Source organism: Schistocerca nitens, chromosome 1, assembly GCF_023898315.1.
Source record: "Schistocerca nitens isolate TAMUIC-IGC-003100 chromosome 1, iqSchNite1.1, whole genome shotgun sequence".
NCBI classification, from domain to species: Eukaryota; Metazoa; Arthropoda; class Insecta; order Orthoptera; family Acrididae; genus Schistocerca; species Schistocerca nitens.
The window spans coordinates 176,716,159-176,741,145 of NC_064614.1; positions in this window are offsets into that span (position 1 = coordinate 176,716,159).

A 24,987-nucleotide genomic window follows, 5' to 3' on the forward strand; every position below is an offset into this window, starting at 1 on the left:
TATATATATATATATATATATATATATATATATATATATATATATATATATTATGACTTTTGAACACTGTTAAGGTAAATACATTGTTGGTTCTCCATCAAAATCTTTCATTTGCTAACTATGCCTATCAGTAGTTAGTGCCTTCAGTAGTTAGAATCTTTTATTTAGCTGACAGTATTGGCGCTCGCTGCATTGCAGTAGTTTGAGTAACGAAGATTTTTGTGAGGTAAGTGTTTCATGAAAGGCATAGGTCATTGTTAGACAGGGTAATTCTTTTGTAGGGATTATTGAAGGTCAGACTGCGTTGCGCTAAAAATATTGTGTGTCAGTTTAGTGTTGATCAGAATAAGTAAAGAGAGAAATGTCTGAGCACGTTCAGTTTAGCTCGACTGTTTGAAAATCAAATAACGTAGAGGTTTTCCAGCATTGTCATTTATAAATTTTTCTAAGGGTATGTTTCATTAAAACCATGTATACTGCAGATGGGGCATGTTCGTATTGCTTATGAGACGGATAAACCCTAGGCAAAGAAAGATATAATATGGGGTGGGGTTGGGTGGGGGCATTAAAGAAAAGAAAGAGAAAACAGTAAGTTACAGAGAGCACTTTACTTTCTAGCAGCAATATTCATTGCAGTCAAATGTCTGCGAGAATGTTTAATGTTTGTGTCAATGTTTATATGAGCAAAATCTTCATCAAAGGAGAAAGGAGAAAGCCTTCATAGCTACTAAACGTTTTACAACCAAACACGATTCTCTGTCTATAACAGTTTCTAAGTTATGTATTTTTGAAATGACAGCGGGTCTTTATGGGACACCCTGGAACGCTGTTTGTCCTGTGGTTTCTGCCCACACTCCACTTCGAAGCCAATGTCTTTCGCTCTATTTCTCAGCTTCATAGCTCTGCCATTCATGTGTTTGGGTGATAATGTTTTCTCTTTTTGATTCAGGTGGTTGGCGGGTCACTTCTTCCGACACCAGTAAAGGTGGCCGTTTCCTTTACTATGGCTCCGGCAAACTTAGAAGTCAGCCATAACGAATTTTTAACACAGCAGTATATTTCGAATCCGACCACAGTCAATGATAGTAATGTAGCCAGATGTGTGTACTTTCTCTGCCGTTAGGTGGCACTCTCCAGTACTAGAGGACGGAAGAATACGGCATGTTGTCTTTAAGAACTGTTGTTACACCCATGTTCATATTATTCTGCCCAACCCTGTACTTACCAGTGCTTTACACAGTAGTGAAACTTCGTGATGAAGCAGGAGGGAGTACTGGAAGTTAGAAGCTTTGTGAACTACCGAAGATTTCCCTGGACGCTGAGTCAATAAGAATACTGTAAGGGAAAGGCAATGTTCCACGTTCGTCCTAATTCAGAAAGTGGTATTACTACCATCACGAAATTTCGTACCTGTTGGAGTTTACTTTGGACTTTTAATGATGTACAACTGATTGATGAGTTCCTTTGCGCCTTGAACGGTGATGACGACAAAATTTCCGTACTTTAAAAAGCAAATTTTCATTTCCGCCAGACACGTTATTTCTCTAGCTAGATTATTTAATTTTTAAAATTTTTCGTGTCTATTAAATCCAGTTGTTAAACAATAATGGACTGAAAATAAAAAGCGGCCTTTTTATATATTTCGAGCGCGACGTTGGCATCTCTAAATGCTTGAAATGTTTTGGATAATTCAAGAAAAACTCTCATCTATTAAATTTAGTCATTTCAGACGAGTGTGACATTCATATGTGAGAACACGAAATAAGAAATTGTGAGGTTCACCAGTATATTTGTCGAAGGTTTTGTATTTACTTTAAATGTTCATCAAATTTCTTCTGCCACTAACACTACAAAATAGCTGTTATGGTACTAATCCGCATTGCTAAATGCCGTTGTGGCAATAGCGTGGTCATGTGTATCCTTTACTAGTACACACATTGCAATTCGATTTTCAAACCAAACAGCTCGTCCTAATTTCTAAATAAATTAAGTAATATTAATCTACTGAAAACAAGCTGCTACTTAAAAATTAAATAGTTTGTAATGCTTTGGTATAGATAAGTTTGAATAATGGAATGAATGAATAACTACTTAATGTGAAGATTGGCTACAATATGAACTACAGGTTTATGAATATTGATATTAATGTTATTTGAGAATAACCGCATAGAGTACGTAATTGTAAGCTATTTTTGGCACAGTCTGGCGGTGAAATGTTCGCGGCCTGATGACCCTTAGCTGCGTGACGTCATGGCATCTTCCACATTTGCAAACTGTGACAGGAATCAGAATAATGACTTTGTAATTTCTCCATCAACTTAAACTGTAACTCTATGGTCTGTGTTAGACTACACTAAAAACTTCTTATCAGATCTCAACATATCCCATCACTTTCTCCCTTCAACCTTTAGGCTGCTAACAAAGTTCACTTTTCTTCGTGCATAACGTCTCGAGTCCCTATAATCTTCCAAGTATTGGTCAACAGTGTACAACAGCAGCATTAGTTTTGAATGCAAAGAAAGTAAACAGTTAAAATTAGTCCTACAGCTCACGTGTCCCATATTTTTTAATAATGAGTTTTCAAAAATAGGTGAGAAAATCGGTGCAAATATTTTAAAAGAGAAAGAAAAACAGTACACTGGAGAAAGAGTACAGAGGACTCATAGTGAAGAAAAAACTAATCTCAAATCCCTATGTGAAATAAGGAAGATAATATGAGTAAGAAGTAAAAGTTCATATCTAGAGCGTGATACCTGGAATACGACATTAAAAAGTTTTGGTCTAGTAATATGTACTGTTCTTAGTCACGTCATTCATCATTAACTCGGAGGGTTTTCCCAAAAAAATTGAAATACGCCATTGTTAGGCCTCTCTAAAAAAATGGTGACTCCACAGAAGCCAATAACTGCAGCCCAATGTCACTCCTTACATCGTTTTCTAAAATTTTTGACAGGGATAACGTATCCCAGGATTGTCACCCACCTGTGTAGTAATGGGATACTCAGCCAATCACAATTTGGATTTCACATGGGCTATTCTACTGATTCAGTCATGTATACATTTACTAAGTACACTGTAAAATATTTAATTGATAGAATATCACCAAGCTGCATCTTCTGCGACTTATTGAAGGCGTTGGATTGTGTCAGTCATAATATTCTATTAGAGAAGTAAAAGTTTTCATAGAATACATTGTTCAGCAAAATCCTGTTTAGTTCTTACTTCAGAAACAATACGTAGAAATTTACTGTAGTCTGTTCGAATAACATTAAGAGCGAGGTCATATCATCTTGATGGAGAGAGATTTCAGTGGGAGTCACACAGGGTTCGATCATTGGCCCACCACTGTTCTTGCTTTATGTTACTGATCTGCCATTTTATTTGAATCAGGAGACAGAATTATTCCTGTTTGCAGATGGTACAAGTATTCTTGTGAGGCCAAGTAAAGAAACATCAACAAGTAAAATAGTTTACTATGTTTCTATGAAACTTACTGAATAGCTTCGCACAAAAATACCAGCTTTAAACTTTGAGAAACCGCAGTTTGTCGTGCTTTGTACTGCCAAAAAAATTGCCCTTCCCATTAACTTAAATAATAAATAGGACAGTAAAGTGTAAATTCTTAGGTGTGAGCATTGATGATATAGTAGACCTGCCAAAACGTTTAGGATAGGTGACATTTGCTGTAAGAAAAAATACAACTCTTGGGCTACAGTAGACTGTAAGTTAAAATATTTTGCATACTTTCATTCATTGATTCCATTTGAGATAATATTCTGAAGTAACTATTTCATTAGGCAAAAAGTGTTTCAAGTGTAAGAAAAATTAATTTAAATTATATGCGGACTTTATACACGTTCATCTTGTAGGTACCTGTTTAAGTAGCTGGGAATTATAACGACAGCCTCACAGTGCATGAATCCAGTTACTTTAACTTCGACATCAAGATAATCAACTACAACAGAAGAAACAAAAATGATCTCCATTATTCTTTTATGAATGGAACTTCGTCACAGAAAAGGCTGAAATACATAGCTACAAAACTCTTTGAGAATTTATCCATGGAAATAAAACGTCTGACAGATATCTAAAGTGTTTTCAAATGTAGATTAAGATGTTTCTCCTTAACAACTGCTTCGGTACCATAGAGGAATTCTTGAGTAGAGATAATTAGTTTTTTTTTTAAAAGAAGGTAAAGCCTATAAGCCTGTAAATGGCCAGCATGTCGTCATATAAATACTGATTTTTATTTTTTTTATATATGTATAAGTGCTGTACTGTTACGTTGACACGTTCCACATCGTAATATTTATTGTGAATTTGACCAGTACAACACATAACTAACTATAGACTCTCTCTCTCTCTTTCTCTCTCTCTCTATCTTTCTCATCAAAGACAATGAGTGATTGTACCAACATGACAACATAACGCAACAACTGTGAGGCACTTTTCTGGGGTCAACACCATTCCTGTAATGGCTGTAATGGACTGGCATGCCAAGGCGCGACCTGAACTCAAAGGAACACCTTTGGGATGAGTAACACCACTTTCGTAGCTCCACACCCCAGCGATTAACATCATTGCTTTGGTTTCAGACCTTGAGAAAGATTGAGCTGTAATTACTCCACATTTAGGCACCTCACTGGAAATGTTTCCATCAGAGATAAAGCAGTTATAATGGGGAAAGACAGACCCACCCCACACTAATGCCCACTAACAGTTGTCCAGATACTTTTGGTCGTGTAGGGTATACTGACGCTGAGTCCGAGCATCTGTTTCCAGTATCAACGATACTAGTATCATTCCTCTCCTGTAAAAATGTAGATCTTGAAATTTATTCGTATTCTTTGGTTTTCCACAGTGTCTTCAAGAATTGAGGTTCAATATTATTGGACTTATAATAGTCATCATCATCATCATCACCACCATCATCATATACACTCATGTATTATGTTCGAAGAACTTATTCCAGTTTTGCCTGCTTTGCTCCACCGTTTCCTGGGCTGACCTAAGTTCCTTACACGTTTCAGTATATACTGGAAAACTTTTTTCAGATATCTATCTTGTTGCTTTATTTTATGTATTCCGTCCATATGTACTTACGTATATAGATTTTTTCTGTTATTTCAAATACTTTAAACTCATTTGTAATCTCGTTTCTTACTCTATCTTCTAGTTTACTTCGACTAACTGATCTGAGGAATGTAATTTCTGAAGTCGCTCTTAGGTTTATGGCTTCTTTGTTTGCTATCCAAGCGACAGATGCGTAGAGAACAGTTTTATAGTATGTCAGCTGCTTTTCTGTAGTTGTTTTATTCCTTATCTCTTTTTATTGTTCCGCATGCACACTGAAATTTCTGGTTTTATTCTTTATATCTTAAAATTTATCTAAAGAAATATCTTAGAACGCGTAGCTATAATGACTTACTTGTGTGATTATTTTGTTTTTTTGACACAATTTTTGATTGCACCAATTGTTTTCCTCTGGATACCATTACTGTGTTCGTCTCTATAGACATTTTGAAATTATATATCGAACAATTTGATTTAAGTTGAAAACATTTGTTTGTAATTCTTCTTGGGAAGCTGCTACTATCTGGTCGTCAACATATAGTTAGTTAATTAGTTAGTTAGATTCATGTGCTATGGACGACTCTGCCTCTGCAGAGTAAATCGTAATGATGTGAAATGAGCCTTTTTACACTCACATCACGAATTAGTTTGTAAATATGAGTATATGCTCAACATTTAAAAGTTTATATTTTATTTTTGTTTTAGAGATATGTGAGTTAGTAATTTCTACCCACCACCTTTCACTTATTACAATAATAGAAAATCTGCTTCAGAATAGAAGGAGCGGTCAGGGAGAGAATGTTTCAGTTTGTTTTCATAATTTACTTTGCTGTCTCTCAGATAAATCAAATGGCTCGGAGCACTATGGGACTTAACATCTGAGGTCATCAGTCCCCTAGAACTTAGAACTACTTAAACCTAACTAACCTAAAGACATCACACACATCCATGCCCGAGGCAGGATTCGAACCTGCGACCGTAGCAGTCGCGCGGTTCCAGAATGAAGCGCCTAGAACCGCTCAACGGCCGCGGCCGGATGTGTCTCAGACATTTTATATTACTGGATAAGTGTTCAAAAGTTTTTGTTTCAGCATTGTACTCCCTTTTTTGTATTAAAGACAACCTTATCTTGGAGTAATGTCATTTATCTAAGAGAACCTTGTGATTTACACAGTCAAATGCCTTAGATAGGCCGTACAAAATACCAGCCAGAGCCTTTTATTAATTAATGTTTCTAAAATCTGGTGAGAGAACATGTAAATGTCGTTCTCAGTAGAGCAACGCAAACGGTGATTTGTTGGGGATATTGTTGTTGCTAAGGTGAGACACTATTCTAAAATCAATCACCTTCTTAACGATTATGGAAACTGCTGTCAGAAGTGAAATAGGTCGGTAGTTACTGACATTTCTCTTACCACTTTCCTTAACCCTTTCAGAACCTTTGGCTATAATTGTGTACATTAACTTTCACTGTGTGTTAGCTGCAAAAGAAGCACTTTTTCGCAATGGAAACCTGAGGTATACATTTGTAAATGTTCAACCTTTTCTTCAAGCGAAAGTGCTTCCAACAGCCGGGCATCACTACGAAAATATCAAAAAGTCAATGTAGCAGTGTGCAGCAGCTCGTGACCACCAGAATACATGGATGTGGTTGCTGCAATATATTTGACTGCATAATTGAGTAATTACTTGGCTTGGTAATTACTGAATGATTATTTTATTATTTATTACAATAAAGAATATTTCGTAATTAGTCATTTTAGTCCATAAAATGTAGCCAAGTATACAAAGTATGTTTTGAAAACGGGTACATATTTCTGTATAAATCTTGGATCTAAAAATAGTTAAAAATTCACTTAAGACCATTACCACATATATAAAAATTCTCCTTCCTCCAGAAAAAAAACAGGTCTGAAAGGGCTAAGCCGGCCGAAGTGGCCGTGCGGTTAAAGGCGCTGCAGTCTGGAACCGCAAGACCGCTACGGTCGCAGGTTCGAATCCTTCCTCGGGCATGGATGTTTGTGATGTCCTTAGGTTAGTTAGGTTTAACTAGTTCTAAGTTCTGGGGGACTAATAATCTCAGCAGTTGAGTCCCATAGTGCTCAGAGCCATTTTTGAAAGGGCTAAAGAGAGATTTAATGAAGGTATATTTTAGTCTCTCTGGAAAAATGGCTTCAGTTAGTTATGCATTATATGTTTCAGATACCTTAGGATTGTTATATGGGAACAAATCTTCAGTACTCCATTGGAAACATTTTCATAACCACATGCCCTTATTTATTATTTTATTATTTATTGTTCATTAAATATATTTGCTACCTGCATCTCATCATTTATAGCTCTCGCATTCAGTACAATAGTGGTGTTATCCTGTTCTGTAGCTAGTTGTCCTGTCTCTCACTTCACTACATTCCATATAGTCTTAAGTTTGTAGTCGAAATTACTGATTATGACATTATATGCGTATTCCTTGACTTTTAATAATCTTTCTTAATAATTTTTAGTAGCTTTTGTAGTGTGCAACTTCTGCAGGATCTCTAATTATTCTTGCCAAAAGATACATTTCCCTTTTTCTTTCACAAGATACTTTAAGCCTTCTAATGATACGTGCTTTTTATGTTACTGTTCAGTGTCCTTTCTGATTAGCTTATGTGAGAAACTGTTTTAAAATAATGATATCAATTTATCGTGGGATTTATTAAATTTTATGTTAACATTTGTGTCATTATAAACTTCATCCCAGATTGTCTCTTTTAAACTAATCTTAAAACATATGTCCTGGAGTCATTAATTATTTTAACTGATTTCCAGTAAAGACTAGCCATACTGTAAGACACTGTTACTTATCCTAACTAGCTATGCGTCATGATCAGAGAAACATTTGTTACTGGATGAAAAGTTATTTCCTTGCTTTCAACTTCACCAAAGAAAACGTTATAAGTAGAGTCATATCGTATTTATACTCCTGTGTTCGAAAAGCAATTACTGAGATCAAATTCTAGGAGCCAAATAAGGTTCCCAGATATTTTTGCTATCATAATCTTTAAAAAATCTACACTAAAGTCACCACAGACTGTTAACTATTGGCTCCTGTCTGCCAGTGACAGCACAGTAAGAAATCAAGATTTCCGCATAAACAGTTCAAAATTTCCTATTGGCGATCTACAAACAGTGGCCGTTAAAAAGTGAACTATGTTTTAGTAATAATCCACAAGCACATGAGACAATAATCACGTGCTACCTTCTTGTGCTATCAGTGAAATGCGTATCCAAGATGAGTAAAAATGGAGATTACTTTGGGGGATTTATTTTCTTAACAAAATGTTTGATCCAAGTATGGAAGACTTGTAGCAAAGAAACTCAGTGTATGTCGGCAGCAAAAGAGAGTAGGAATAAAATGGTCTTGCTGCTATTTACTAGCCATGGGTAGGGTGCAGGACAGATGGCACAGGACAGCTAGGAACACAGTACCTGGTCAAGAAGCTAAGTCTTAGCCAGGTGACAGAGAACGCAGGGAATTTGTGGAAAGGTTTCGGCAAAGAGGATCAGGTTATTGTAGTAGGTGGAGCAGGGAACAGCCTGCCTGACTAATTACAGCACTGGGGTGACCTGGATGAAATAGAATCAGCAACTACTCGTACAAATGTGAGTTTTGTGGAGGTTGTGCAGCACCATGACTAGCCCTGGGTTAACAATGCTGTGAGCCATGTGAACACTCAGTTGAGTGGGCTGCTACAGACTGGAATGAAATCTCATATGAGTGCAGTGCTTGCTGCTGCAATTGGGATATTGGGGTGTACTAAACACGGCTTACAGCTGAATGGTAGGGAGAAGGTAGGTTGGCTGAACTTCTTGCAGCAACTTACAGGGGGGAGGGGGCTCACCACACTTAAAGAAAGATCCCTACGGTTACTGGTGTCAAATTGGCATCTTTTCTAAGTTAGAACCAGGATTCAGGAACCATGTTTTGAAATAAGTCAAAGTAACAGAAGAGTCCCACAAAACGCTTAAGAACGCACACAAAAGCAAGGTTAGCTTATTTCATGAAAATATTGGAGTGAGTGATAAGGCAGAAGAGCTTTTTGTCTGGTTTGGAAAATTTAGAGAACTCTGAGAAGATAGACATCCTCTGTCTGTCTGAACATCACATAAGCACAGGGTTAGACAAATAAAAGCTCTAGCAGCTTTCTCGTGCTAAAGTAATATGGGAAATGGAGGAATTGTTAAGACTGAACACACATACACACACACACACACACATACACACACACACACACACACACACACACAAACTGCAACCGGTAAATGAAACTTTCATGGGACACTTAGAAGTATACTATAGTCAAGAGGTAAAATAAAAGTTTCGACACTCAAGTAGATCGCTGGTCACGCAAACAAACTTGTTAGACCACTAACCATTTACGAATTGATGGAATTATTTGTGAAAGCGTATCTGAAAGTACAAACAGTAGAAATTGTAATCAATGGTTTCAGAATCTCAAGGATGTATTCTCTTAACAAAAATATTTTTATAGTTGCGTAAGCAGAATACTTCTATGTCGGAAAATATTTTTACTCAAGCTTGACTACTTGGAGTCCCAGAAAGCAGCAAAAATCTGTAGCTTGTTGTCAGTAAAACATCAAAGCTATCCCATCCACTTCGGGTAATCCTAAGCAGGAAAAGTCTGACCTGTCAGCCGTTTAATCCAAGAGCCTTAGCCGAACAGGTCTACCTCATCAGCTGTTACTCCTTAAGGCATTGCTCCTATTCATTTTACAAACAAAGTAAACAGCCACAAAGGAAGTAGAGTCGTAGGATTTGTCCTGACAACTAGTATACTTCACAAAACCACCTTTCAAAAAAGTTGTTACTAAATAAAAAATTTCTACTAATCTTACCAAACGAACCTCTATGAGAAAGAAACTGAAGTCTGGAAAAGATTGTTAAATTTCATCCCAAAAATAGAAGATTGAGAGAAAAAAGACAAAGAAAAAAATACAAACGGGGATGGTCGAAAAAAAGCAATAAGATAGTTCAAGTAAGTCGTAGATAGATGAAACTGCAATACCACTCGTTGATTTAATGATTTAGGCTTTCCTCCTGAAAAAAACACAAGCCAGACGCTGATGATGCAGAATGTTCTTTTTGTGAAGAAAATTTTTCTGATGACGTGCAAAGACAGCTTTCTGCTCTGTGCATCATGTGCAATACATGGACACGCATCGAAAGTGCTGGCCTCATAAAGACATTTGTATTTGCGACTTTTGTCCGCAGAACACAATGTTTTACATTATATGACCACATTTTTTTGATAAGCAACATTGATTTAAAAATAAAAATAACGTTTCCAATATTGTATTCTATAAATATCGTTTTTCATGCGATTTACTAAGTTTGGTTAATACTACAATATTTTAGGGCTAGTCCAACTGTAGACCACACCTCTAAGCTGTGTAAACTTGAAAATGTTTTTAATTCCTAAATAAGAGAAAATAGTGAGAGAGAACTATATTTCACCATGACGATTTAAAGCAGGAGGCTTCACAGTATTGTTTACTCAAACATTAGTTAATTTATTTTCGACAGAAGTGAGTTACATCTTAAAACGTGAACTGTAGACCTACTTTAGATCACTCCCTGTACTCTACCATTTTTCATTAATATCTTAATATTAGCATTATAATAGTTATTCACAATTGGTTGTTGTTGTTGTGGTCTTCAGTCCAGAGACTGGTTTGATGCAGCTCTCCATGCTACTCTATCCTGTGCAAGCTTTTTCATCTCCCAGTACCTACTGCAACCTACATCCTTCTGAATCTGCTTAGTGTATTCATCTCTTGGTCTCCCTCTACGATTTTTACCCTCCACGCTGCCCTCCAATACTACATTGGTGATCCCTCGATGTCTCAGAACATGTCCTACCAACCGATCCCTTCTTCTAGTCAAGTTGTGCCACAAGCTCCTCTTCTCCCCAATTCTATTCAGTACCTCCTCAATAGTTATGTGATCTACCCATCTAATCTTCAACATTCTTCAGTAGCACCACATTTCGAAAGCTTCTATTCTCTTCTTGTCTAAACTATTTATCGTCCATGTTTCACTTCCATACATGGCTACACTCCATACAAATACTTTAAGAAACGGCTTCCTGACACTTAAATCTATACTCGATGTTAACAAATTTCTCTTCTTCAGAAACGATTTCCTTGCCATTGCCAGTCTACATTTTATATCCACTCTACTTCGACCATCATCAGTTATTTTGCTCCCCAAATAGCAAAACTCCTTTACTACTTTAAGTGTCTCATTTCCTAATCTAATTCCCTCAGCATCACCTGACTTAATTCGACTACATTCCATTATCCTCGTTTTGCTTTTGTTGATGTTCATCTTATACCCTCCTTTCAAGACACTGTCCATTCCGTTCAATTGCTCTTCCAAGTCCCTTGCTGTCTCTGATAGAATTACAATGTCATCAGCGAACCTCAAAGTTTTTATTTCTTCTCCATGGATTTTAATACCTACTCCGAACTTTTCTTTTGTTTCCTTTATTGCTTGCTCAATATACAGATTGAATAACATCAGGGATAGGCTACAATCCTATCTCACTCCCTTCCCAACTACTGCTTCCCTTTCATACCCCTCGACTCTTATACTGCCATCTGGTTTCTGTACAAATTGTAAATAGCCTTTCGCCACCTGTATTTTACCCCTGCCACCTTCAGAATTTGAAAGAGAGTATTCCAATCAACATTGTCAAAAGCTTTCTCTATGTCTACAAATGCTAGAAACGTAGGTTTGCCTTTCCTTAATCTTTCTTCTAAGATAAGTCGTAAGGTCAGTATTGCCTCACGTGTTCCAACATTTCTACGGAATCCAAACTGATCTTCCCCGAGGTCGGCTTCTACCAGTTTTTCCATTCGTCTGTAAAGAATTCGCGTTAGTATTTTGCAGCTGTGACTTATTAAACTGATAGTTCGGTAATTTTCACATCTGTCAACACCTGCAGTCTTTGAGACTGTAATTAATATATTCATCTTGAAGTCTGAGGTTATTTCGTCTGTCTCATACATCTTGCTCACCAGACGGTAGAGTTTTGTCAGGACTGGCTCTCCCAAGGCTGTCAGTAGTTCTAATGGAATGTTGTCTAGTAAGGGGGCCTTGTTAAGACTCAGGTCTTTCAGTGCTCTGTCAAACTCTTCGCGCAGTATCTTATCTCCCATTTCATCTTCATCTACATCCTCTTCCATTTCCGTAATATTGTCCTCAAGTACATCGCTTTTGTATAGACCCTCTAAATACTCCTTCCACCTTTCTGCTTTCCCTTCATTGCTTAGAACTGGGTTTCCATCTGAGCTCTTGATAATCTGTAGATATCATTTTTGAGTCGTTTGTATTCCTTTTCGCCTGCTTCATTTACTGCATTATTATATTTTCTCCTTTCATCAATCAAATTCAATATTTCTTCTGTTACCCAAGGGTTTCTACTAGCCCTCGTCTTTTACCTATTTGATACTCTGCTGCCTTCACTATTTCATCCCTTCTTCTACTGTATTTCTTTCCCCCATTCCTGTCAATTGTTCCCTTATGGTCTCACTGAAACTCTGTACAACCTCTGGTTCTTTCAGTTTATCCAGGTCCCATCTCCTTAAATTCCCACCTTTTTGCAATTTCCTTTAGTTTTAATCTACAGTTCATAATCAATAGATTGTGGTCAGAGTCCACATCTGCACCTGGAAATGTCTTACAATTTATAACCTGGTTCCTAAATCTCTGTCTTACCATTATATAATCTATCTGATACGTTTTAGTATCTCCAGGGTTCTTCCATGTATACAGCCTTCTTTCATGATTCTTGAACCAAGTGTTACCTATGATTAAGTTATGCTCTGCACAAAATTCTACCAGCCGGTTTCCTCTTTCATTTCTTAGCCACAATCCATATTCACCTACTATGTTTCCTTCTCTCCCTTTTCCTACTGTCGAATTCCAGTCACCCATGACTATTAAATTTTCATCTCCCTTCACTACCTGAATAATTTATTTTATCTCATCATACATTTCATCAAAAATGGTTCAAATGGCTCTGAGCACTATGGGACTCAACTGCTGTGGTCATTAGTCTTAGAACTGAGGACTACTTAAACCTAACTAACCTAAGGACATCACACACATCCATGCCCGAGGCAGGATTCGAACCTGCGATCGTAGCAGTCGCACGGTTCCGGACTGCGCGCCTAGAACCGCGAGACCACCGCGGCCGGCATACATTTCATCAATTTCTTCATCATCTGCAGAGCTAGTTGGCGTATAATCTTGTACTACTGTAGTAGGCGTGGGCTTCGTGTCTATCTTGGCCACAATAATGCGTTCACTATGCTGTTTGTAGTAGCTTACCCCTACTCCTTATAGCGTCCCCAGTGCTATATTACGAAAAGACTTAAAAAACAGTATTTATAAATTGAATAATATATTTTTATCATGTAGCCGTAAAATAATAATCTCTCTGTCCAAGTTTCAAATGCAAAGAAATAATTTATGACAAAATGATCTAAAAAGACGACAAGATACGCTCTTTTGTTAAATTTTTGTCGTCTTCACGACTTCCTCTTCTGTCTTGAATGTGCATAGAGGGACATCTTGCGAGTGCTGGCAAATGTAAGCATATTTGTATGAGTTAAGCATATAATATACTGATTTAATATTATTGTGCACTTTTAATTTGTAAGAGGTGATCCCAATTTCATGTCCGCCTTCCTTGAATTAACCTGCATTCAAGTAATTTACAGTTCAACAATCGCAGCAGCCGATGCAGCCAACGACGCCATTACGTGGCGATATTAACTTATGAAAAATTAGCGGAAGCGGAAAACTCGTCCGCTATTAACATAGTATTAATTTTTCTCCACAGCCGCCCGACGTTGCAGAAAATACTTACCTTTAAGATTCTTATTTTCAGTACCATAGCCGAGACCCAGAGCCAGGACTCTGACTACAATACAATGGTTAACGGAGGTAAGAAAAATACTCTCGCGCGTGTGTGGGCCGCAATTGTAATTAATAACTAAAGATCTTATGCTTTAAGGTGAACTGACTAGCCGAGGAAATTAATATGAAAAGTTTATTACATCGTACAACTTATATGCTCATGTTTTAAGATTCAGCGAGTCTAACATTCATTAACGTAACGAATAATTTGAAATTAATATTGTTAAAAAGGAGAACTTCAGGAAAGCATTTAATCGTAAAATCAAAATTAAATGGAATATCATTTTTATTAAGGCCCACCACGTAAGTCGGCAACAATCAAATAATAATAATAACAACAATAATAATATATATATTAAATTACGACGGCCGACGGACGCGAGATCCTATTTTCTTATTCCTTATTAAACCTACTCCTGCATTACCCCTATTTGATTTTGTATTTATAACTCTGTATTCACCTCACCAAAAGTCTTGTTCCTCCTGCCACCGAACTTCACTATTCCCACTACTTCTAACTTTAACCTATCCATTTCCCTTTTTAAATTTTCTAACCTACCTGCCCGATTAAGGAATCTGACATTCCGCGCTCCGATCCGTAGAACGCCAGTTTTCTTTCTCCTGATAACAACCTCCTCCTTAGTAGTCCCCGCCCGGAGATCCGAATGGGGGACTCTTTTACCTCCGGAATATTTTACTCAAGAGGACGCCATCATCATTTAATCATGCAGTAAAGTTGCATGCCCTCGGGAAAAAGTACGGCTGTAGTTTCCCCTTGCTTTCAGCCGTTCGCAGTACCAGAACAGTAAGGCCATTTTGGTTAGTGTTACAAGGCCAGATCAGTCAATCATCCAGGCTGTTGCCCCTGCAACTACTGAAAAGGCCGCTGCCCCTCTTCAGGAACCACACGTTTGTCTGGCCTCTCAACAGATACCCCTCCGTTGTGGTTGCACCTACGGTACGGCTATCTTTGAGGCACGCAATCCTCCGCACCAACGGCAAGGTCCATGGTTCATGCTTCATGGGGGGGTCACGATTGGTAACACATATTATATCTCGTTCTTTTTTCCAGCTCACCTCAGAAGAATGGTCCTTAGCGTCCGCTGCAGTTTAAGACACCATAGATTCTTCAGTAATAAACGTATCTCTCTGTCGTCAGAGATACACATTTTCTCAGAACCTCCCCCCTATTTGACGGAAGTGCTGCAGCCAAAACGAATTGTAAATTACCAATATAAAGGAGCATCTGAGTTGTGGTACTTAGAATAATAAAACTAATGGCTCAACGAATTTAGATTTATTTCACTGAGCGCCCTTGTTTTTTAAAGCAGATTCAGCTGCCCAGTCTCAACATCACACAGCATCAATAAAATTTTTTAGCTGTTTCTTTAGAGAAAATAGGCTGCAATTAAGTCACGAAGTCGTGGGGACACCGTTGTTGCATGCGAATAAAAAGGCCATTAAAGTCACCCTGTAAGCTCTACGGTTGAACACAAACGTTGTTTTTATTGCCCACAGCATGTGTCCTTGCAGACACTGACAGGGAGAACAGCACTTTTATGTCCGTGTTAGACTCAATATTCACCGACGACTACAAAGAAACATACAAATTCTGTGCAACGTAACGCAGTCCCAGCATATACACTCCTGGAAATTGAAATAAGAACACCGTGAATTCATTGCCCCAGGAAGGGGAAACTTTATTGACACATTCCTGGGGTCAGATACATCACATGATCACACTGACAGAACCACAGGCACATAGACACAGGCAACAGAGCATGCACAATGTCGGCACTAGTACAGTGTATATCCACCTTTCGCAGCAATGCAGGCTGCTATTCTCCCATGGAGACGATCGTAGAGATGCTGGATGTAGTCCTGTGGAACGGCTTGCCATGCCATTTCCACCTGGCGCCTCAGTTGGACCAGCGTTCGTGCTGGACGTGCAGACCGCGTGAGACGACGCTTCATCCAGTCCCAAACATGCTCAATGGGGGACAGATCCGGAGATCTTGCTGGCCACGGTAGTTGACTTACACCTTCTAGAGCACGTTGGGTGGCACGGGATACATGCGGACGTGCATTGTCCTGTTGGAACAGCAAGTTCCCTTGCCGGTCTAGGAATGGTAGAACGATGGGTTCGATGACGGTTTGGATGTACCGTGCACTATTCAGTGTCCCCTCGACGATCACCAGTGGTGTACGGCCAGTGTAGGAGATCGCTCCCCACACCATGATGCCGGGTGTTGGCCCTGTGTGCCTCGGTCGTATGCAGTCCTGATTGTGGCGCTCACCTGCACGGCGCCAAACACGCATACGACCATCATTGGCACCAAGGCAGAAGCTACTCTCATCGCTGAAGACGACACGTCTCCATTCGTCCCTCCATTCACGCCTGTCGCGACACCACTGGAGGCAGGCTGCACGATGTTGGGGCGTGAGCGGAAGACGGCCTAACGGTGTGCGGGACCGTAGCCCAGCTTCATGGAGACGGTTGCGAATGGTCCTCGCCGATACCCCAGGAGCAACAGTGTCCCTAATTTGCTGGGAAGTGGCGGTGCGGTCCCCTACGGCACTGCGTAGGATCCTACGGTCTTGGCGTGCATCCGTGCGTCGCTGCGGTCCGGTCCCAGGTCGACGGGCACGTGCACCTTCCGCCGACCACTGGCGACAACATCGATGTACTGTGGAGACCTCACGCCCCACGTGTTGAGCAATTCGGCGGTACGTCCACCCGGCCTCCCGCATGCCCACTATACGCCCTCGCTCAAAGTCCGTCAACTGCACATACGGTTCACGTCCACGCTGTCGCGGCATGCTACCAGTGTTAAAGACTGCGATGGAGCTCCGTATGCCACGGCAAACTGGCTGCCACTGACGGCGGCGGTGCACAAATGCTGCGCAGCTAGCGCCATTCCACGGCCAACACCGCGGTTCCTGGTGTGTCCGCTGTGCCGTGCGTGTGATCATTGCTTGTACAGCCCTCTAGCAGTGTCCGGAGCAAGTATGGTGGGTCTGACACACCGGTGTCAATGTGTTCTTTTTTCCATTTCCAGGAGTGTAATTACCGTTACAACAATATTCAAATATGTGTTTGCACTTGCTAATAAAACATCAACACCCAGCCAAAAAAAGTGCACTTACGTCTGACAGAGTTGGATTTATTACATGGAATGATGTGTAAACACAGACGGTGCCCCCCCCCCCCCCCAAGACTTCTCCATTTCTGGTATCGTTTCGCCTATCATCCATCTACAATACTTCCCCAACGGTCTCACTTCATACTTTACTGGTAAATGTCTGTTGATGTAAATTAATTATTTGCTAACACACCACCAGAATTGGAATACTACTTCTTACTGTCCGGTAGTACGGAAGTTGAGTAACAGACTTTTTTTGGTTAACGTCATAAATTGACCAGAAATAAGAACACTCCATTAGCATGCCCAGTATAGAGTAGGAAATATTTAAACATTTAAAACAGTCTCCGGTCGTCTCGGAATCCCTAAATACTGAGCCCGTATATTTTCAATGGAATCTTATACCATTCTTCCTGCAAAGTGGTGGCAAATCAGGCAACGATGATTAAGGTGGATAGCGACCACGCACCCTTCTCACCAAAATACACCGCAAAGGATCAGTAATATGGACATCCAGCGTCTGTGGTGGCCAGGAAAGATGCGGTAATTCATCACTGTGGTCACAGCGGTAAACAAACATACACTACTGGCCATTAAAATTGGTACACCACGAAGATGACGCGCTACAGACGCGAAATTTAACCGACAGGAAGAAGATGCTGTGTATTGCAAATGATTAGCTTTTCAGAGCATTCACAAAAGGTTGGAGCCGGTGGCGACACTTACAACGTGTTGACATGAGGAAAGTTTCCAACCGATTTCTCATACACAAACAGCAGTTGACCGGCGTTGCCTAGTGAAACGTTGTTGTGATGCCTCGTGTAAGGAGGAGAAATGCGTACCATCACGTTTCCGACTTTGATAAAGGTCGGACTGTAGCCTATCGCGATTGCGGTTTATCGTATCGCGACATTGTTGCTCGTGTTGGTCGAGGTCCAATGACTCTTAGCAGAATATGGAATCGGTGGGCGCAGGAGGGTAATACGGAACGCCGAGCTGGATCCCAACGGCCTCTTATCACTAGCAGTCGAGATGATAGGCATCTTATTCGCATGGCTGTAACGGATCGTGCAGCCACGTCTCGATCCCTGAGTCAACAGATGGGGAAGTTTGCAAGACAACAACCATCTGCACGAACAGTTCTACGACGTTTGTAGCAGCATGGACTATCAGCTCGGAGACCATGGCTGCGGTTACCCTTGACGCTGCATCACACGCAGGAGCGCCTGCGATGGTGTACTCAACGACGAACCTGGGTGCACAGATGGCAAAACGTCATTTTCTCGGATGGATCCAGGTTCTGATTACAGCATCATGATGGTCGCTTCCGTGTTTGGCGACATCGCGGTTAACGCACATTGGAAGCGTCCATTCGTCATCGCCATACTGGCGTATCATTCGGCGTCATGGTATGGGCTGCCATTGGTTACACGTCTCGGTCACAGTTGACGCTACATTTCAGATGTGTTACGACCCGTGGCCCTACCCTTCATTCGACCCATGCGAAACCCTACATTTCAGCAGGATAATGCACGATCGCATGTTGCAGGTCCTGTACGGGCCTTTCTGGATACAGAAAATGTTCGACTGCTGGCCTGGCCAGCACATGCTACAGATCGTTCACCAATCTACAACGTCTGGTCAATGGTGGCTGAACAACTGGCACGTCGCAATACGCCAGTCAGTACTCTTGATGAACTGTGGTATCGTGTTGTAGCTGCATGGGCAGCTGTACCTGTACACGCCATCCAAGCTCTGTTTGACTCAATGCCCAGGCGTATCAAGGCCGTTATTACGGCTATAGGTGGTTGTTCTGGGTACTGATTTCTCAGGATCTATGCACCCCGATTGCGTGAAAATGTAATCACATGTCAGTTCTAGTATAATATATTTGTTCAATGAATACCCGTTTATCATCTGCATTTCTTATTGGTGTAGCAATTTTAATGGCCAGTAGTATAGAACCATGGGAGGGACCTGATCAGCCAAAGTCGTAACATAATCCTTGGTAGCAATGCGACATTACAGGATAATCACGGAGCCCATAGAATACCACGATACGGCTGTCCAAATCATCACCGAACCCCGTCATTTTTCACTCTTGGAAGGTAAACTCGGCCAGAAGTTGGGAAGAGTATACAACAAGACTCAGCCGGCCAAATGAATTTCATCCATTCCCGTGTAGTCCAGGTTTTATGGCTTCGGCACGGCGTTTTCCTGCTACAGGCACTTCCGCCAATGATGCGTAGTTTTGGAATTCCTGCTCGGCCTGCAGTTCCAAAATTGTGGAGCTCCCCTCGTCTTGTTTTGATGCTGACAGGGTTCGCTGGTGCGACATCCAGTTTTGCAGTGACTTTTGCGGCTGTCGTCCTCTTCTTTTTCGTCATAATCCCCATCAAAGACTGTGTGTCACGTTCAGTCAACACACATTTTCGTCCGCTTTGCGACGTAAAGCTTTCCCTGAATACGGTATACTGTACTTCTTGAAACACCGAAAGACTGCGTCTACCTTGGATACGGGAGCACATACCATACGAACACCAACAATTTGCTCACATTTGAATTGACCTAGCTCCGACATAATGAACTCACAACCGTTCTTACTGTGAGTGCGACTTGGCCAACGTTCTGAGGACAATGCACAGGTGGCGCCTGTCGCCAAATACAGCAGCGCAGCCTGCAGCGTTAGTTCTGCATTTACGTTCAGACTAGCATTTTTAACAGTGTTTCCACATTTTTGTAAATTAGCTTGGTATTGAAATGTCTAGCGTAGAACTTGACCGAATATGAGCGTATATTCTTATACCTCTTTTCACAAAAAAAATTCCAGAAAGTATTCTATATCATATCACTTAGAGGCCCGACTCTCTGAACAATGAAGTCGAGGAATGCGGCACCTTGTTAAAGTCACAGAAGACGGACAAGTGTAGTTTGCAAGTGCTCTGCATCGTTTCGAAAGGGGTGTCCTGTGTAGAGACTGGCTCACAGCTGCGGGACGCCCTCAAGCTCCTGAAAACCTGAGATATTTATTTGGGGGTGGTTTGGACGCCTTCCTGTTACAAATGGACCATTCTTTAAGCTGCAGCCTCCTTGACAGGAGTGAAGGGAATGGAAACCTGCAAGTTTTACAGAAGGTCCATGAACATTCGACCGATTCAGTTACTTAACCTTAAACTCAAAAAATAACTTGGATGCCGTTCTGTAGTCTAATCACTGTAGAGGAAAGGTACTGAATGAACATCACGGGACATAGAACGGCTGCTGCAGCCAAGCCAGCGCTTGACATTATGCGGAGATTTACTTGGACAACAGTTAACAAGGAAGTACTGGACAGACCTCTGGTTAAGCTGCCATCCGTAAAGAAGTGGGAACACGAATGTGCATACACAAAAGCCTCCAGCCTCCAGTCAACAGGCATGCGAGACCATGCCACCATGCCTGGAGAAGAACATGTCGTGCCGACATCATACCAGCCGTCTACGTCTTCACGCAATGTTGATTCCATCAAATGGTCAGATACATGCCCAGTTAACGGCGTTGTCTGTATATGCAGTCAAAGAGGCCTGGAGAAATTTGAATTTGTAATTTTGACGATACAGGCGATAAGGAAATGGTCTGATTATTACACCCAGTACATGCTTTGTTCACAATTTCACCAATTTTGGCACCTTGCTTGGGACTATTAACTTAATTTGAATTAGAACATTATGGTACCCATCGTGTGGCCATGCCGTGTACTTCGGATACCCCATCATTTCAGTCTTATTGACTACATAATTGGTGTTCAGTTGGGGTGATGTTTTTTATTTTAATTAAAAAATTTGGGCCATCAGCATGGGATGATTTCATTTATTACAATATTTAAGAGTGTTAATCGGAACGTGAAACAACTATCTATAGAGGTCTTCCCTCTACTGCATCTTCGAACATTATTACTTAGCAACGAGTGTTATAGTGCCCTATGTAGAGCACTGTATGTGTAGCCTCGCCCTCATTGATTGTGTGTGTGTGTGTGTGTGTGTGTGTGTGTGTGGCTGGGTGAGTGCATGTGTGTCTATGTGTGTTACGCAATTAGTAGCTTTAAATCTAACGGGCCGCAAAACTCTTAGCAGCCACACACGGTTCGACGTTTCCACTCTTCGGGCCTGTTGGAGGGCGTGCGCTTGGTAACTGCGACTGTAGAGACCTCAGCCTGAACATGCTGAAGAGTCGGGTTAGTGACAGACCGAGGACACCAGTGTTCAGGAAGCTACCAGCTAGCCGTTCACTGCACCACCAGGAGAGCACCGAAGAAAGTTAATCCGGTGTGAAGTACACTACTGGCCATTAAAATTGCTACGCCAAGAAGAAATACAGATGATAAACGGGTATTCATTGGGCAAATATATTGTACTAGAACTGACATGTGATTACATTTTCACGCAATCTGGGTGCATAGATCCTGAGAAATCAGTACCCAGAACAACCACCTTTGGCCGTAATAACGGCCTTGATACCCCTGGGCATTGAGTCAAACAGAGCTTGGATGGCGTGTACAGGTACAGCTGCTCATGCAGCTTCAACACGATACCACAGTTCATCAAGAGTACTGACTGGCGTATTGTGACTAGCCAGTTGCTCGGCCACCATTGACCAGACGTTTTCAATTGGTGAGAGATCTGGAGAATGTGCTGGCCAGGGCAGCAATCGAACATTTTCTGTATCCAGAAAGGCCCGTACAGGACCTGCAACATGCGGTCGTGCATTATCCTGCTGAAATGTAGGCTTTCGGAGGGATCGAATGAAAGGTAGAGTCACGAGTTGTAACACATCTGAAATGTATCGTCCACTGTTCAAAGAGCCGTCAATGCGAACAAGAGGTGACCGAGACGTGTAACCAATGGCATCCCATAGCATGACGACGCGTGATACGCCAGTATGGCGATGACGAATACACCCATCCAATGTGCGTTCACCGCGAAGTCGCCAAACACGGATGCGACGATCATGATGCTGTAAACAGAACGTGGATTCATCCGAAAAAACGTTTCGCCATTCGTGCACCCATGTTCGTCGGTGAGTATACCATCGCAGGCGCTTCTGTCTGTGATGCAGCGTTAAGGGTAACCGCGCCCATGGTCTCCGAGCTGATAGTCCATGCTGCTGCAAACGTCGTCCAAATGTTCGTGCAGATGGTTGTTGTCTTGCAAACGTCCCCATCTGTTGACTCAGGGATCGAGACGTGGCTGCACGATCCGTTACAGCCATGCGGATAAGATGCCTATCATCTCGACTGCTAGTGATATGAGGCCGTTGGGATCCGGCACGGCATTCCGTATTACCCTCCTGAACCCACCGATTCCATATTCTGCTCACAGTCATTGGATCTCACCAACGCGAGCAGCAATGTCGCGATACGATAAACCGCAATCGCGACAGGTTACAATCCAACCTTTATCAAAGTCGGAAACGTGATGGTACGCATTTCTCCTCCTTGCACGAGGCATCACAACAACGTTCACCAGGCAACACCGGTCAACTGCTGTTTGTATATGAGAAATCGCTTGGAAACTTTCCTCATGTCAACACGTTGTAAGTGTCGTCAACGGCGCCAACCTTGTGTGAATGCTCTGAAAAGCTGATCATTTGCATATCTCAGCATCTTCTTCCTGTCGTTTAAATTTCGGATCTGTAGCACGTCACCTTCGTGGTGTAGCAATTTTAATGGCCAGTAGCGTATTTTAAAAATAACGCTTTCAGCTTTCCTGTCTACCACAGTGGAGTGACTTTGTATGTCGTTGCAAGACGAAGCGCCGGCCGGAGTGGCCGAGCGGTTCTAGGCGCTACAGTCTGGAGCCGCGTGACCGCTACGGTCGCAGGTTCGAATCCTGCCTCGGGCACGGATGTGTGTGTTGTCCTTAGGTTAGTTAGGTTTAAGTAGTTCTAAGTTCTAGGGGACTGATGACCACAGCAGTTAAGTCCCATAGTGCTCAGAGCCAGTTGAACCAAGACGAAGCTCAGCTTTCGTGGCAGTGCGGACCGGCTCTGTGTTTTGATTGTAATAGCTCCTCTGCCAGCGCGGTTCTGTTGCTGCTAAGACTGTAGGGTAGGCAAATTTCAGACCAAAACAAGAAAAAAATGTCTAGTAAACAAAGGCTCTAAAACGCATACTTTAAGAGCTACTAACACTTATTCATCTTTAATACTGTGCAACACATCTCTTCTAATGCAAGCTCTTTGGTTTCCATACTATTGGAGGAGGTAATATGGACCAAAACAAGGAAAAGCGTCCAGTAAGTGCGGGCTGTGAAATGAACACTTTAAGACCTATGGGCACTTGGTCAGTAGAAGATTAGCGAAAATGAACAAGTGCTCATAGCTCTTAACATCTTCAGTTTGGAGCCCATGTTTACTGTACTGTTTTTTCTTGTTTTGGCCCTTATTACTTCCTCCAAAAACATAGACATCAAGGAGTTCCCCAGTAAAAGAGATGTGTTTCAAGTAGCGAAGATGAAGAAGTGCTTATAGCTCTTAAGGTATGCATCGTACAGCCCATGTTTATTAGACATTTTCTTCTTGTTTTAGTTCACTTACAGTCTTGTTTCGCCTACCCTAAAATATTAGTCACAACCATACCGGTACATGTGTTCCAACGTCAGGCGTATCAGAAAGATTTTCGCTTATAACTTCAGACGCGTTCGTTCATGGACCAGTGTCGCTTACCTCAAACTCATGCATTTACCGCTCTCCATCATCCCTGAAAGTTTGCTCACTATGTTGCGTGTTATACTAATTGTGTTTTGGCATGAGCATTATTAACTGTCTGTTTTATAGTGCTTCAACGTTAATAGTTCTTATGCTTAATATTATCACATTGTAGTAAATATTTATTCAGAATTCTAAAGTTGTTTTGCTTTTGCGTAACCTGTGGTTGTCTGTTTTCATTTTATTTATTATTATATATGTTTTATTTATTTCCATGTTTTATGTGAGATTTTCAAATGTTTTAATCGCCATACTCGAATACCGCTCGTCAGAGTAGGATCCGTACCTGATAGAGAAAATAGGGAAGACCCCAAATAAGAACAGCACGTTTCACTACAGGTTCATTACTTAGGAAGTGCATAAGCTCCTCGGAGATGCTCTGCGAACTCCAGAGGCAGACGCTGCAAGAGAGGCGTTCTGCATCACGTTAGGGTTTAGTGTAGAAATTGCGAGAGTGTACATTCCTAGAAGAGCCAACCAATATATTTCGCGAAAAGACCATGAAGATAAATATAGACAGATTCGAGCCTTCACAGACACTTACCATCAATCGTTCTTCTCGCGAACCATAAGCGACTGGAACAGGGAAAGTGACACTGGACACGAAAGTACCTTCCGTCACACAGAGAGTAAGGCGGCTTGCGGAGTATAGACGTAGTTATAGATGTAGATGTATGGCCAGTTTATTGCGCTATAAAAATTGCAAAGGTACATCATCTTACCAGACGAAGTGCACGTTAATCTTGGTGACAGAGGACAACCACTTATTTTAAACTGGGAGCATTAATTCACGTTTTTATAAATTCTTTTAGTGTCAATGAGCACACCTGTAATTCTTATCAGTTACGATTGGCGGCAATAAACTTTGTAGATTGTATTGATCTTTGTATTAAGAGCACTAACTTCAAAAGAAAAAAAAAATGGTTTTTGGGTAAATGTGTTTTCTTAACATTTTCCAGTCCCATCTCTTCGCTCTCTATCTTTCAGTCTACATCTGATTCCCAAAGCTTACTGTGACAGGATCTGATTGCAGCGTGT